Source organism: Misgurnus anguillicaudatus, chromosome 17, assembly GCF_027580225.2.
Source record: "Misgurnus anguillicaudatus chromosome 17, ASM2758022v2, whole genome shotgun sequence".
In the NCBI taxonomy this organism is placed as follows: domain Eukaryota; kingdom Metazoa; phylum Chordata; class Actinopteri; order Cypriniformes; family Cobitidae; genus Misgurnus; species Misgurnus anguillicaudatus.
The window spans coordinates 41,087,866-41,103,363 of record NC_073353.2 but is presented as its reverse complement, the minus strand read 5'-3'; the positions used below and the strand labels follow the sequence as shown (position 1 = coordinate 41,103,363).

At 37.6% G+C, this 15,498-nt stretch overlaps 1 protein-coding gene across 1 annotated transcript in view; it reads right to left on the bottom strand.

The window, feature by feature from the left end:
- Positions 1-13,106, bottom strand: part of b3galt1b (UDP-Gal:betaGlcNAc beta 1,3-galactosyltransferase, polypeptide 1b) — a 209,056-nt gene extending 195,950 nt beyond the window's left edge. Inside the window, exon 1 of the mRNA XM_055214514.2 lies at positions 12,992-13,106. The gene's annotated coding sequence lies outside the window, so the exon portion shown is untranslated. The remainder of the gene's footprint in view (positions 1-12,991) is intronic.
- Positions 13,107-15,498: the final 2,392 nt, after the last annotated feature.

Sequence of the window (15,498 nt, the reverse complement as noted above, 5' to 3'; positions counted from 1 at the left end):
ATGTTTACAATCACAAATCCTATTGTGTGGAGGGAACCCCAAAGACAAAGCACGCTGTAGATTTTCACGTGAAACTAAACGATACCCAATCAGAAAGCGAGCTGATAAAAGACGAAATCATAACAACGACAGTAATGGCGCAGGAGGCACAGTCCAAAGTAAGATGGACATTAGAGATGAAAAAAGCATTCTGCAGTATTAATGCCAGTTCTTTATGCCCGTCATCCATCATGTGTTGACTGTGAAGTCATGTTTGACCGTGAGAGAGATTGTGAGATTTCATGTGTTCTCAGTCGAGCCTCGTGCTGCTTTCATGACCACATAGCGGCACTCCCCACACTATAGGAACAAAACTGTTAAATCATCGATTTTTTTGTAATCATGTTGAGTGAATCTGATGAGTTTTTTAAAATCTTTCTTCAATTGGTGTGGTCCAGATTCAAATTGAAACTAGAGTTTTGATCCAGCTCTTGCCATGTTTGCCTGCAATATTCAATAGACGGTGTCCATGCATGGTCGTGGCATTAGTCTGCCTCCACTGACCGATCATTAATCAATAATAATAAAATGCCTACACTCCAATATAAATATTGATCATCTGTTTATTTAAGGTGACTGAGGAGAAAAAGCAGTAAAAACTATAAAGGCATTGATTTCTTCTTAGCTGATTTTATAACCAAACCCCATCAAGAAAAGGCACACAAAGAAAGCACTGTACTCTGATATGATTGCTGAACAGAAATAACCGTAACACTATAACCTATCTAGTACTTAAAAATGACTGGCAGCAGAAATGTCTAAAACTATTAAAGATCCTCCACCGTTGAGGAAGGTTTCTTGGACCGGATGCCCTTCATTCTCTTGGCAAGCCCGTTGAACTGCCTTCTCATGATGCTCTTCAGAAACCCATTTACTCATCCTGATGGAAAGTCAGACTGTATTTCAGATATCTCAGCTCAATCTACACTGCATTACAGACGTGCACTACATCCTGCGCAATGAGACTGCAACCTAGAAGATACAACACCACATTATTTGCAACTTACTCTTACTAAAAACCTCTCGTTCAGACAGAAAGAAAAAAAGCATCTGATCAACAAATATTTATTTGAAACATTTCTTCTGAACCCCAACAATATAATGTGACATAGACTTTGAAAATCCAAAAGTAACAGATGCTAAAATTCCTTCAGAGAAATAAAAGCATTAAGTATAAAGCTATAAAAATTAAAAAGTCTCTATTAGGTTTACATTTATTTTCACTGCTGTCTAGGAGAAACAATTAAAGAGAAACATTTCACAAAGTCTACTCTGCAGCTTTTGTAGATGGGGTAATCGATTATTTCAGCTACTGGTTTGCATGCATGAATAAAATATTAACAAAATTGTTGCATTCTGCATTGTAAAAGCGCAAATGAGTGCAAATAAATGGGAACATTTGGCAATATTAACGTCATTTTAATATTTTTCATCAATTGGTAGTTATGCACCCATGAAATTACCATCAGTAATGAATTCTTGGAAACCTTAATAGGAAAAGTCAAAATTCTCTTTATAGATTTTAAGGAATACATGTGGAATGGATGTAACAGTTAAACGAACACTGAACAATATTTCTACAGTATTTAGTAATCTTGTTAATGATGATTTTAACATTAAATAAAATACATTTTTAACTCTTTCCCTGCCAACGTTTTTTTTTTAAGTTGCCAGCCAAGGCCAGCATTTTTTATGATTTTCACAAATGTTTAATGACTTCCAGAAAATGTTCTTCTTTAAATATATAAATATACAATATATCAAATGAAAGAACAGACCCCTCTGCTTTCAAACAAAAAAATAATTTCTTCCTACCTTTATTTGGTCTCTTTTTATCTGGTCTCTTTTTATCACCTCTTAAATATGGTTAGGTTTCTTCAAAAATACCACATTGTGTGCAAAATGCTGAGAGAATTGCATTTTTGTGATGGAGATCAGATTCAGAGCGATGATCAAAACAGTTTGAACTGTTTGCCCTAAGGGGATACTTCCGGGTTTTATAAGTTGGGTAAGAGCGCACCTGGTGAATAATAGCAGAAATACAAATTGCCAGAAACACCCGTCGTTGGCAGGGAAGCGTTTTCTCTTGGCAGGGAAAGAGTTAACATAAATCAGTGCCATTGATTTGTTTCAAGGTGCACACCAGTATTGTTATTTTTTTTGTAAGGTTTGTTTGTAAAAACTACTTAAATGTCATAATAAAACCAAGGCCTAGTCCTGTATTAATCTAAACCCAGTCCGGGATACCACCGCTATGTATTTAATACTATTACTGATAACTAAAAATATGGCTGCATGATATTGAAGACAATACAATATGCAATAACTTGCTAAATTATGTAAGTGGACTTATGTTTTGGGTTTATTTAAGCCTGTTATTGTATTAGTCTATAGTTCTTGCAAATTTAAAGAAAGTTAGCTGGTGTATGTTTCAGCAACATGCTAGCTAGGTTTCACGTGCCTGTTGATTCGATATAATTGTTGAGCACTCTTGCTCACATTATTTATGTGCATTATTTACATGCTACAGTAGTTACACTCAGTAGTTAAAATTTTTGCTATATCATCGTTCGCCAGACGTTCTACAACATCTGGTTTAGTTTGTGTTTATTAACCCTTTAGTTTCACTTCATCACGCAGCTATTTCCATATATATATTTAATTCATTAATAATCTAGTACGTGTTAATTTTCTGTCATAGTTTCTTCAAAATTAAGTTTTATTGAGTGTTTTAAATAAAAATATTTTCATTTTCATCATGACGCGTACACCCCACCCCTTTGACTGCCACGCCCCCCGCCCACCTTACCTAACAAATTTTCTGCGGAAACCCTGATCTTTCACACACTTTTTTATAACTCTTAAGCAACTGAAATAAGTTGTTGTGAAACTTAAACATATCTCAGTTCAGAGAAACAACACCGGTCCTGGCACAGACGCCGTTCAGCTGAAGGCGGGAGACGCTTGCTGTTTTTTTGTTTCTCCTGCATCTGCCATGCTATCTTTTGACTGGCTGTAGCTAGCGAAGTTAGATGAAAAAAGCAGCACTCAACACGTGTTTTTTTCCCGCTTGGCAAGCCGACCGGACGTGACATGGGGGTGTGGCAGCATCAACGATTCCATTTTTTATTAGAAAATCCGAGGTTGTGACTTAATTTCGAACGAATTTCGAACTGTGACACCCTTAATATATCTGCAGTATTTCGCTGGTTTCAATATATTGTGTAGCCCTAGCTCAAAGCATTATCAAATTCACTTAATTATTCAACAAACAAACCTGCATGGTTTGGTGAAGTGTTATAATTTGAGAAAGGTGATTTTTTTGTAAAAATATCTTATCTAATGCCGAGCCTGTGTGGGCCTGAGAAAAAACTAGGAAAGACAAACACTTTGTAATTCCTATATTTCAATGCTTAGAAAAACCTGTCTTGCTGGAATGAGATTAGAAACACCTCATCATCTGGTTTTCCCGATAACATCAAATCGTGACGTGAAGATTATCACCACCGTACCAGCAGGCAAAATAAGCTGTGATAAATCAGTTTTTATTCTTCTTCAACATAAATCATAACCGGATCAGGACAACAGTGCTCTTTATCTCAGCATCTCGTCAGCCTCTTGTCATTATATTATTTGATGTATTTTTGGCTGTGATATTTCAAAGGCGGTACACAGAGACATCTGTCAACGCTCACGTCAGTTAGAGGGTAACGGAGTGACACGCGCGTTCTGCGACGAGCAAATACATAAATCCAGGACGGAAAGGCGAGGCGAGGTTATCCGGCATCCAAACATCGCTTTTGATCAGGTGCAGAATTACTCTTCTATCCCACGCGGTGTACTAGCAAGACATAAACATGCCGACCCGCTCTACGGACAAATAAGCTCGCTCTTTCTCACACAGAGCTCCAGCGAGCACATCCACACATTTAACAAGGGTCCATGAAAAGGCCTTCTGTTTACAGACCTCAAAGGTGACGTTATGGGAACCTGCTTTTCAGAGGAGAATACGGTGATCACCTCTGTGTGTGATCTTTCTTTTAAGTGATGTGGTCCAATGCTGTTGGAGTCTGTCAGCTCCTATAGCAGCAGGAAATAAAACAGCAGATACCGACTGCACTCGGGTTGAACTGTTAGCAGCGGGAGAGGGGAAAACTAGATAGAGACAATCTAACGGAGAATTTAAACTACACCACTGAGGGACCGTAAGCTACATTAGCCAGGGTATGCTCAGACAGATGAAAGCAAAGCTGTCGTTTTTTCATCCCACAATGTGCTCGGATTTCGACTGACGTGGAGATAAGTGAGGTTGAAATATGAAGAAATTCCTCTGCAGTCATGGATGAAACCTTTTCATCTTCTGTAATTTGCAAGATTATATGAAATGTTGTGACATTCAGGCAAGTTAACCATGAACGGTCTGATTAGAAGAGACTTTTATGATATCAGTCACAGTGAATCATTCTCTTATAGGCAGTATCGCATGCAACCTGTTTGCACCTCAAATCTAAAGAAAGCAACAGGTATATTGTCATGGAAATAATGTTAAGATGTAAACGTACTGTTCATTATTTTTATATATAGACAAATGCTGGCACTATTTTTTATGCACCTTTCTTGTAGTGCACTGCATTGTTGTTGCACATTAAATGGCAAAATCTTGATTTTGATTTTGGCTTTGAAAAAATTTGCTTAATTGTGATCTCTGTGCAGCAATGCAAACTATTATTATGAAATCAAAACTGACAATTCGTACTTTTAAATAGAATATTGAAGCGTCCATTATAAACAATTCATCCGTGTGGGTCATTTTGTGTGGGCTCCCTCATAAACTTCAATCAAAATCTGAAAATGTACTTCCACCCTTCTTGTTGCAATCATTCTCCGATGATGTCAGCTAGACGGTTTGGGCGGATCATCTGTTAACCCACCCCTCCAGCTGTCAATCTGCTGAGAGTTCCATGTCTGAACCAAGGCATTGAACCAGTTCACGGAACGAAAACGAAAACCAGAAAATGTTGATGTTTTGCAAGAAACAGAAACGAAACCAGAAACTTTCAAAAAATATATGTTCCGGAACAGAATCGTTTATTTAAAATAATGCCAACCGGTTAATACCGTTTTTTTTAGTTCTTTGAAAAGATTTCTGTGCAGTGATTTGGTGAAGTTCACTTCTGGTCGTCGTTGACTGATCAGAGAAATGAGAAGCTTGCCATCAGCAAGTAGCGGTTCGGCTCGCATATGCAATTCGCGGATTAATACGCAAATTTAAATAGGGTGAAAGTTGATCGTTTGCACATGTTTCAAAGGCTTGCAAATGTTAACATTTAAGTGATTTTAAACAATTTAACCACAAACACACTTTATGTGGAGCGACTGTTTATGCTGCATCTTCTTCCCGAAGCGCCGTTTGGAGTTCGTCCTTCCTTGCTGCGTGTGTGCCCATGTTTAAGTGCACTCAAAAGTGCACACAAGGAGAGACGCGTTTCAAAAAGCAAGCGAACAATCTTTCTGTTCTTGACAGGACACATACAAACAAAATGATTTCGAAAATACCACAGTATTCTGTTTCTAATAAAACCATTTGTTTTTGTTTGCCAATAAATGACATGGCAGAAAGTCCTTGTCTTAATTAATGTATAATGCTGACAAATGTAGGCATGTCAGAATTACAGTTATGCCGCTTACATAATGTAGCCTTTCTTAATGTTTGATTACAAGATAGAGACTTAAGGAAAATTATGTAGACTAATAATTAAAGTTTAATGTCCATATGATCAGCCTACTTATTTGTATGTCCCACAGATGACCTGGAACGTTATTAACCGGTTCAGGAACTTTATTTTTTGCTCTAACCGGTTCAGGAACGTCAATTTTAGGGTTGAATCGAAAACCGGAAACGTTAAAATACTGATTCTGTTCGGAACAAACCAATTGGGAAAAAAATCTGGTTCAAAACCCCGATCTGAATGAAACGGCTACTCTTCTATAGACGTTTTCAGTGGGCGCACGCACATTGTCACGGTTACGCGTCTGGACATAACTTAACTTCCGGTCTTTGTTTGTTTAATAATCTGGCTAGGGGCTAAACTGAACTCTGGAACAAAAACCTACTTTGGTTTCCTAAAGACGAGGGAAGACGACAATAATGGATCACTGCTATGTGAAGAGAGGTTTAGCAGCCGATCTGTAGTTAACATTGTAAACATTAATTTTACACATTAACGTTAGCTCAGTGTAGTGTTTGATACGCTTTAGCTATGATAATCTTCTTGTCGTTTATTTTGCTTGTTATCAAAAATAAACTACTCTAAAGTTACTTTATTTTATTGACTCTTTGCAGAAGTTCACTGGAAGTTATGTTTGTTACACAAAAGCCGTTTCGTACAATGTTGTTACGGGTATAACGTCTATATTAAATTAATTCAAAGTGGCGAAATGTCTGTCGGCGAAATGTCTGTTGTTAGTTAAGGTGGTAGGGTTTGGCAGGTGGGTGGGACCGGGGGGGGCGTGGCAATCAAAGGGCAAGAGCGCTCAACAATTATAGCAAATCAACAGGCACGTGTAACCTAGATAGCAGGTTGCTCAAACAAAAAAAATCACAAGGCAACTAACTTTAAATTTGCAAGAACTATAGACTAATACGATAACAGGCATAAATAAACCCAAAACATAAGTCCGCTTACAGTTCTCACGGACACACGTTTTATCAACTGGCTATCCTCCAGACAGTGATGGACCATTTCGTCCGTGGCTGTGTGGCGCGCATGCCCGCTCTCCAAGATGCACTTGACGGCCTTTTGTGCAGCAATATTTTCTTATCTTTTTTTGGTCGCCCTATTTAAGGCGGTAGGGCTTCCCAGCTTAGGCGGGCCGCCCGAACTGCAAAGTGCTCCGGAAAACCCTGTGAAAACTCAAGTTACGCCCATTATTTTCCTTATGTGATACTCGGAAATATGTCGCAATACGAAAGTCCCTGTTCCTGTCCCCGTACTGGGACTCACGGGGAGCATTATATAGCTTTTGATGCCTAAATTATGCTTTTGTGCGGTTCACCTCATTCGAACAAACTAAATACAAAACATCAAATGTTTCTACTATCAGAAACCCCTATAACGTATAAAATCACCAGTACTTTTTTACTGTAGCTGTCACTTTATTTATACCGAGAAGTGAGACATAGACCTTTTGTTAGGTCATGTTCTGCGGGAAAAGAGCAAAGAGGCGTTAGTGCTTGAAATCCTGGCTGTGAAATATTATTGATGTACCGCACAGCAAACAGGGCATTTAATCTGAATTGCTTTGGTAGATATCCATTTAAATAAATGAGGAAAATGTAATCCGTTGCCTTGCGTAATAGCTTTACTTACTGAAAGCTTTGACGGGAGAGTAAAAACAAAAACTGCATTATGCTTTAAGTGTAGCTCTTGCATAGTAAAAAGGCTCTCATGCATTCAGGTATAGTCATGCATGCTGACGGAGCGCTGGTGTGAGTCAGCTCCGACGGGTCAAAGCGCTTGGATGCATTTACAACAACTACACGTCAGATGGCTGAATTTCATTGGGGTCTCAATGGAGCCAGAGGTGCATTTTTAATGGAAATGGGCGTATCATTGCTAGCGGCACAATGGTTGCAACATTAGGACTGCTAGGTAACAGACAGCTCTCTTACTTCTAGATCTGAAGAATGGTTATTGTGTTCGAACTTGCTTGAAAACAACCATTATTTTTGCTCTACCGTTTGGTGCGGCTAGTGAAGCAGAAGTGACGAGCGTAACCTTTAAACGCACTCGCTTTAAATGAATGAGTGTAGAGGGAAAAATCACTCCCTATGAGACCTGAAGTATGCAATATTAACATCATCATGTGGTAATTGATAATTAAAAGATTATGAGAGTGCTGCTTGTTCTCTTTCCCAGAAGCAGTGTCGGGAGAATCTTTCTGATGAGCGAAGAAACAACAGCGACCTGTTTTATTTGGAGATCATTAGAAGCAACTTTCAGCAGTCAGATCATTACCGGCTGCCCTCGCTTAACACCCTTTTTGTCTGCAGTGAGATTCCCCAAGAGGACACCTTTAAACAGAGAGTAAAAGAGATGGTTTGCCTTTCCTGTCTTAGTCCACAAATTAAAGAAGCTTGGAAATATAGCAGAATAATGAGCTGATTTAACACATGGCGGACGGTTCAAAACCAGAAACCTAATAATACGTGCAAAGCTGCCAATGTATTTTGGCTGGGGAATCTAATTTCTTCAGAAAGACTACGCTGATATAGACAATGGGAACGAAGTCTTCCGTGCGAAAAGTATGGAAAATTGCCCCGGCTATTTCATTAGAAAAGTGACACAACAAGCTTGAATAAGTGAAAGTCGTTGCTGGCTCATGCTTGGAATTAATTTCATACATCAATATTCTCAGTCCATGCTTGTGGTGGGGCATTAAATGCCACTGCATGTCAATGCAGCGTAATCAATTGGATCTGCCTGTTATTGAAGCTTTTTTAAGACCCTGATCAATAAGTCAATGTTGAGCAAGCAGACTCAAAACAGCAATTAAAACATGGTGAAAGAAAAACAACTACACTCTTACAGACTGCAGGTTTAGAAACTGTGTGTTTAGGTATGTGCCAGTATGCCTCTCGTGCGGATACCCAAGTCTGTATAGGGTTGCATACAAAGGGGCAGAAATTTTCCCCTAAATTTCCTTAGATTCCATTGGAACTTAATCTGGGGGACTTTGGTAATATTCCAAATTGGTAACTTAATGGGAATTTACAGGATTATTAAGAAATTTGGGGAACATTTATATAACCTATCTTATACAAACATAAATAAACATTTTGATTGGTTATAAGTATGGATGTTAACAATTAATAGATCTTCGATTAATTGTCGATAAGAATTAAATCAATAAAACTTAATGATTGTCGAATAAGCAAGATCATGCACCCGTGTGCGGATCCTGTGCAAAACACATACAGCCGGAGAAAAAAATGAAGCGAGCGTGCAGAAATTAAATTAGCCATGATCACAACGATGCTCGATGCCAAACACACACCTGGGCTTTTTATGCTAGTCGAGGCTGGCTGCCAACTCAATGAAATGGCATCCATCCGCAGTGGATCTGATACAGAAAATGCAAATACAGTTAGGATACTGAAAGGGAAGCCTGCAAGATTAGCATAGCAATGCTGCTAACACTGCTATAGACGGCTTCGTCGGACGCACGTGCGGTGACGCTATACGCGCCTGGTCCGAACATTACTACTGGTTTCAGTTTTTTTATAGTCTGACTAGTTGCTAAACTGATCTCTTGAACAAATGCCTCATCGAAAATAACAAATGTTTTGGTTTCCTAGGTAATCTATGTGTTGTTTATTTAGCTTGTTATATAAATAAACTACATTTAAAGTACTTTGTTGTTATTTATTCTTATCAGAGTTTACTGGAAGTTACGTGCGGACCGCGACAGCCGCTTGTTTATGTTGTTACTGCTGAAACCGTCTATACACAGAGAAGGAGACCAAAAGTCATTTTTAAACAGATTAAAATGTAATCTTAAATTCTGGCAAGAAACTGAAAAATGTAAACTGTAACTGACTGTCGTTACACTCTGAACGCCCGCAACATATATCACTGATCATTATTGACCGGCTGAGATGCTACACGCTAGCCAAGTTGACTGTTGCGTGTTTTCTAATGAAAGGTTGCCATCTCCATAATATAAGCATCTTTGCTGAAAGTACGCCGCAGGTTTAACTGAGGTGACAACGGGAAAAGTGCCCTTTAACTTGTTAACTTTACATTTTTTCAATTTCCCAGTTTTTTCCATACATTCCTGTTTATTCCCATGGAAAGTTTCCAGCCTTGGAAATTCCCTGAATTTTCCAACCCTAAGTGTGTGTCAAAAAAGGTTTGCATTTTCCAACACAATTCGTTTAGCGATGACAGAAATAACTGCATAAGTCAGGAATAAAACTGCATTTATTAGCCTTAAAGAAACCCAGTCCTCCAGAGACTACCACAAAAACCAAAGAAATCGAGGATGCAGCTCAAAATTTCAAGTCTGACACGTTCCTAAACACACCTGAGACTTACAAAGAAATCTCTGACATCCCCTTTGGGAGTCAACTCACATAAGCATTTTTATGAAATCCAAGACTTTCTTTGCCAAGAAAAGGCTTCTAAGTCACCAAGGTCACAACGGTGAATTCAACACGTCAGCACAATTCATATTGGATTTCAAATAAACCCAAGAGAAAGCGTGAGCTAGCACCCATTCTTCACAACGAGACAAGTGACTTACTGCCTTTGATTCGGCTGAAAGAAAAACGCCTTGCTAGAACGATCCTCATCAGACAAGTATTTTTCTTTCCCAACTAAGACGGCAGCGTGAGAACCACTGTAAAGAGAACAGGAGGATATAAAGAAGCCAACACAAACACTACTGTTATTCTTTAATGCATGAGAGAGCTGTACGGTGAGCATCCAACAAAACAAGTGATCTAACTGAACATATGGCACATTATACCACACGGTGCCATCTGTGTCTTTCATATACGTATGTGTAAAAATGACTTTAACACTAAATAGCTGGTGCCATCTTTCATACGTGTTCATTTATTGGACACATTTTTCAAGACAACATCAAACGTAACAATGCATCTACATCTCTTTAGTTTTAGTGTCCCCAGGTTGTCTCAAACAAGTTATCATCATAATTTTCACTTTTAAAGAAATGTTTTTTTTTTTATATTTTTAATTATGACATCATTGTTAAAAGAGTGAATATTTTTTTTTTAAGTTCTGTGTTTAAGGGAACATATGAAGAACTCAGATGTAGGGCTGTGATGATCCATCACGTTTCCCATTAAAAATCACTGTCTGAAATCGATTCTGAATTGCAAGACTCCGATTCTGTGTTTTATGTGCAGCTTGTGCATGTACTACGGGTCTTTGATCAGTAGGAAGTCCTTATCAATCTAAAATCATTATGAGTCTAAGTCATTTATAACGTGCATTTAAAAAAAGCAACACCCGTCAAACACAATCATTCAAAATGTTCGTTATTATCATGAAAATACCAGAAACAATTTGAAGAACAGCGATGTAAATATGCTTATAGACATTTCCTTGAATAGTGTTTGTAATACTTCTTTTGTGGCGAGTTTCTGCACGAGAGCACCCTCTGGCTTTTGGATGTGGCGGCATTTCACAGTAATTCATTAAAATTCATTCATTCAGAAAATGCGCGTTTGCACGATTAATCGTCCCAGCATTACTCAGATCCAAAAACCGCTAAATGCCACCTCCGTCAAAAATGAGAATGATATTGCTTCTTTTGGCACGTATTAAACATTTATCAAATACTTTTGCTTCAAGTTTGCTTAATTTGACATTCAGAAATATTGATTTGTTTGTAGAATCTATTAAACTCCACAACAACTTTTCAGCAAAGTCCTCTAAGTGCACAGAAGAAGAATTGATGAATGACTGTCCATGCAACAGGTTTTTACAGAATATGCAACCTATTATGAACAAATTGTTCCTCTTAAGGACAGTGAAATGACCAAACCTAAACATAAAAGCCTAATAAAAAATGCATTAAATTATTTTACAAAGAAACTGTTTTATGACCTTGAGAACAAGGTAACAGCAAATTAAACTGTAAAACTGTTGCCTTACTAAAGGCATAATTCATATTAAGGTTAAATTTCACTAGTCTACTAATAAATATTTTTCTACTGAGAGATAAAAGTTCTGTAAAAGTAAATTCAAACAACGCATATATTTTTCATGTGTAGCCCATAAGGAAAACTTTAAGTCCAAACATGCTGGCAATGATCACAAATGGGTAACATCATTACTTTTCCTTCATCAACAAACAACTCATCTTCAAATCGATTGGCTGTAACGTGCATGGTAAAATAAATGATGCATTGTAAAAGGAGGGAGTCAAAACACTATCGAACACAAAAAATCTGGTCATTTTGGCTTTCAAATATGGTTGAAAATACATGATGTATGAGCCGGATACTCAGCAGAAAGACTCAAATATCAGTTTGGTTTGAATATCAGTGTTCCTCAGGAATGGCCATTGTAATCCTCTTTCACATTTCAGTGAAGACATTTTCTAAGTGGACAACGTTCAAGACTGCATTATATAAATGAAATTTGGTAAAGCAGAAATCGACCAAGCGTTTCTAGACTTTCAACAAGTGAGAATGAGAAAGAATACAATGTCATGATCAGGAAGGTTAGATATGATACATTGTAAAATATGTTTGGTCAGTTAACCAATAAAACGTGCTGTACTAACATCTAAACTAACTAATTTAAGTCAAAAATACTGCTTAACATTACAGAATATATTAGATTGCATCAACAGAAGTCATTTTTAAGAATCAGAACAAATATAAACACCCCGTTTAGATTTCAAACACACATGTTATCTTTACACTGAATTGAACTAAAATGTCAGTATATAGATGATATACTTTAATGTTTAATTAATAACTCAAGCAAGTATTTGCATTACTGTTCAAAATATTACACAATAAAAACCCGCACACATACTTCGACTAAGCAACACACACACTCATTAGTAGCATATAGATATGTTTGTTAGAAAGCTTTTCAGACTTTAACACCACGGACAGCGAAAGTGTAGTACACTTGAAAGAGAGCAGAAACATTTCCATCATGACACTTCAGGACCACGGACAGTGACCGTGTAGTACACTACATAGCGTGCGTGACAAAACGAAGTCTGTGAGATTTCAATCACGTCCAACACACGCCGGGTCTGACCCGACACGCACTTCAGCGCACTCAAATCCGTTCTTTAACAAACCCGCGGTCAGCTTCACGACTAAAAACCAGAACGTTGGCGATAACCTCAAAGTTTTCCCGCTTATCACAGCTGTGGAGTGACTGAAACACATTAAACCTGCCGCTTTCGTCGCCTCCATACTCCGGACTTTCAATGCTGTCGCTTCGACTGCGTGTGTGCGAATGAGAGCCTGAATCCTCTGCGCTACGCAACCTGACGGTGAAGCTTTGACGCGACAAGCGCACCGTCCAATCAGATCACGCTTCGGTTGACTCAGAGCCTATCAGCGATGAGGACACGCGGGCTGTTTAACATAGCAAGGTTGATTGACGTTGTGAAAAAATGTGAAGAAAACTGCCAATCAGAGATCAAAAGACATCAACGCAATGATAATCGATTTAATTTAGTTTTATATTTGATGTATTACGTTGGACAGTTGTTTTAACAGGCTGTTTACGATGTAATTTAAGGTTCTGTGCACTTTTATTCAAACTGGCTCCGAGTTTTAAAAATAGTTTATGCATTTACATGCACGAACCAAACATGTTAGAAGTGCAATACATCTTGTTTTTACTGTGCATATCTTGTTAAATGTCATTATACTAAACTTTATTAAAATACACAACCCATTCATTAAATCATTCATTATTTACCTGCATCTCTGATGGGATGGATATGCCCTGCGTATAAAATGCACTGGTAATACGGCAGCTGTTGCTGAATAAACCAATAAAACCACCAGACCGTCTTTGAGAGTCTCTCAAAGAGAAGAGCTCGATCTATAACTCCTGTGATTCTTAAAAACTTTGTTACATACACTACACTACACTAAGAACTATATTTAGAAGCAAGTGGGAAATACTTAAAGAGGGAAATATAAGCCCTCTTCATAATGTTTAGTTGATCCATCTATGAGTAATAGACCTCTTAGTCAGAGTTTCTATTTATCTGAGGTGGATGGGACGACGAGTGGATTAGGCTTACTGTAGAGTTAACTGCTTCACATGATGCCATTACAAGAGTATTATTCTGGTTCTCTCCAGAGCTTTAAAGTTAAAAGAAGACACTAAATCCACAAAGCGTATTTTGAACGTACTTCTGATTATGTATAAGAATCTGATGCATTTTAAAATATATATATATATTTCTTAAATACGTTTGCACCCAATGACCTCACAGATCAGTGCATCATGACAAACAAACATTTGTAAAAATCTGTTTTTGTTTCATCCCATGCCCCTGCTGAAAACTAACAGAATAGATCAGCATAATTCCCATGTTGGTCTGTTCTGGTTTAGTGCTGGATTAGCTGGTGCTCAACAGCATACCAGCACCAAAACACAACATATGCTGGTCTTGCTGGTATGACCTGCATTTGGGACGTTGGTGCTGGTATGCTGATGACCACCAGCTAAACCAGCACCAAGCCAACATGGACCAGCATGGGAATTATGCTGGTGCTCACCACCAAACCAGCACCAAAACACAACATACTGGAATGCTGTTTTTTTTTTCAGCAGGGGCAGCACTTGGTCAAAAAGGGGCGAACCCAACATGTTGGTTTGTAATTTAACTTGGGTTGTTACCCATTGTTGGGTAAAATATTGGTTTAATATAGCCCAACGGCTGGGTTTGTTCACTTTGGAGCCATTAATTTATATTAGGGATGCACTTATTAGATTTTTTTGGGGGTGTAATACCAATTTAAACAGACAACTATTGGCCGATGGCCATACCAATATTAAACTGAGATTTTGAAAAAAGCCCAGATCACAGACATTTTCCCGAAATACTTTTAATCTGACCGCATGGCTCATGTGAATGAGTACTCTCTCACGTGATTAACTACGTGATTTACATTTTTTCCCATTGCACATATGACAAACTATAATTTAATTTAATTTTTTTTAAATAATTTTGATCATTATTTTTTATAAATGCTGGATTATGCAACAGACATGCAATTTATTGCCTTCACGCAGTTAATTAATAAATCAATTTTTGATCAATTTGAAACCATCGACATATCAGCAATAGCAGGAGACAGGCCGATATAAATTCATCAAAAATCGGTCGATACATTGGTGCATCACTAATTTATATTAATTTTCTGTTCAAGATGCAGAAAAGAATAAAGTAAAAGTATTTAATTTTCCAAATATCATGGTAACAACACAAAACAATTTTTTTTTTTTTGAATGGCTACTTCAAAATTTGAAGATTTTGAATTCATATGTGGTTACCATAATACTTACAATTTTATTATTATTATTTTCATTTTATAGTATTATTAACTTTTCAAGAAAACAGAAACTAGCAATTATAAAGAATACACGTGCAAACCTTAGACAGATAGGTTAGTTAAGTTTCTCTGAAGTCACACTATAAATAGTTTTCTATTGAAATGAGATAAAAGATAATAAATGATTGTTAGAAGTTAATGCTCACAATTTCCATGGCAACAAAGCTGCCATGTACTGGCATGCTACTTCTATTAAAGTTGTTTTTATTTCACGAAAACTCAGTATGAGATGCCTATAAAAGTAAGGTAAAGCCCATCTTTCTTTCTTTGCATCATCTGACATCCTCTCAGTGGCTTTGTTCAATGATTCATGTGCTCATGGATGT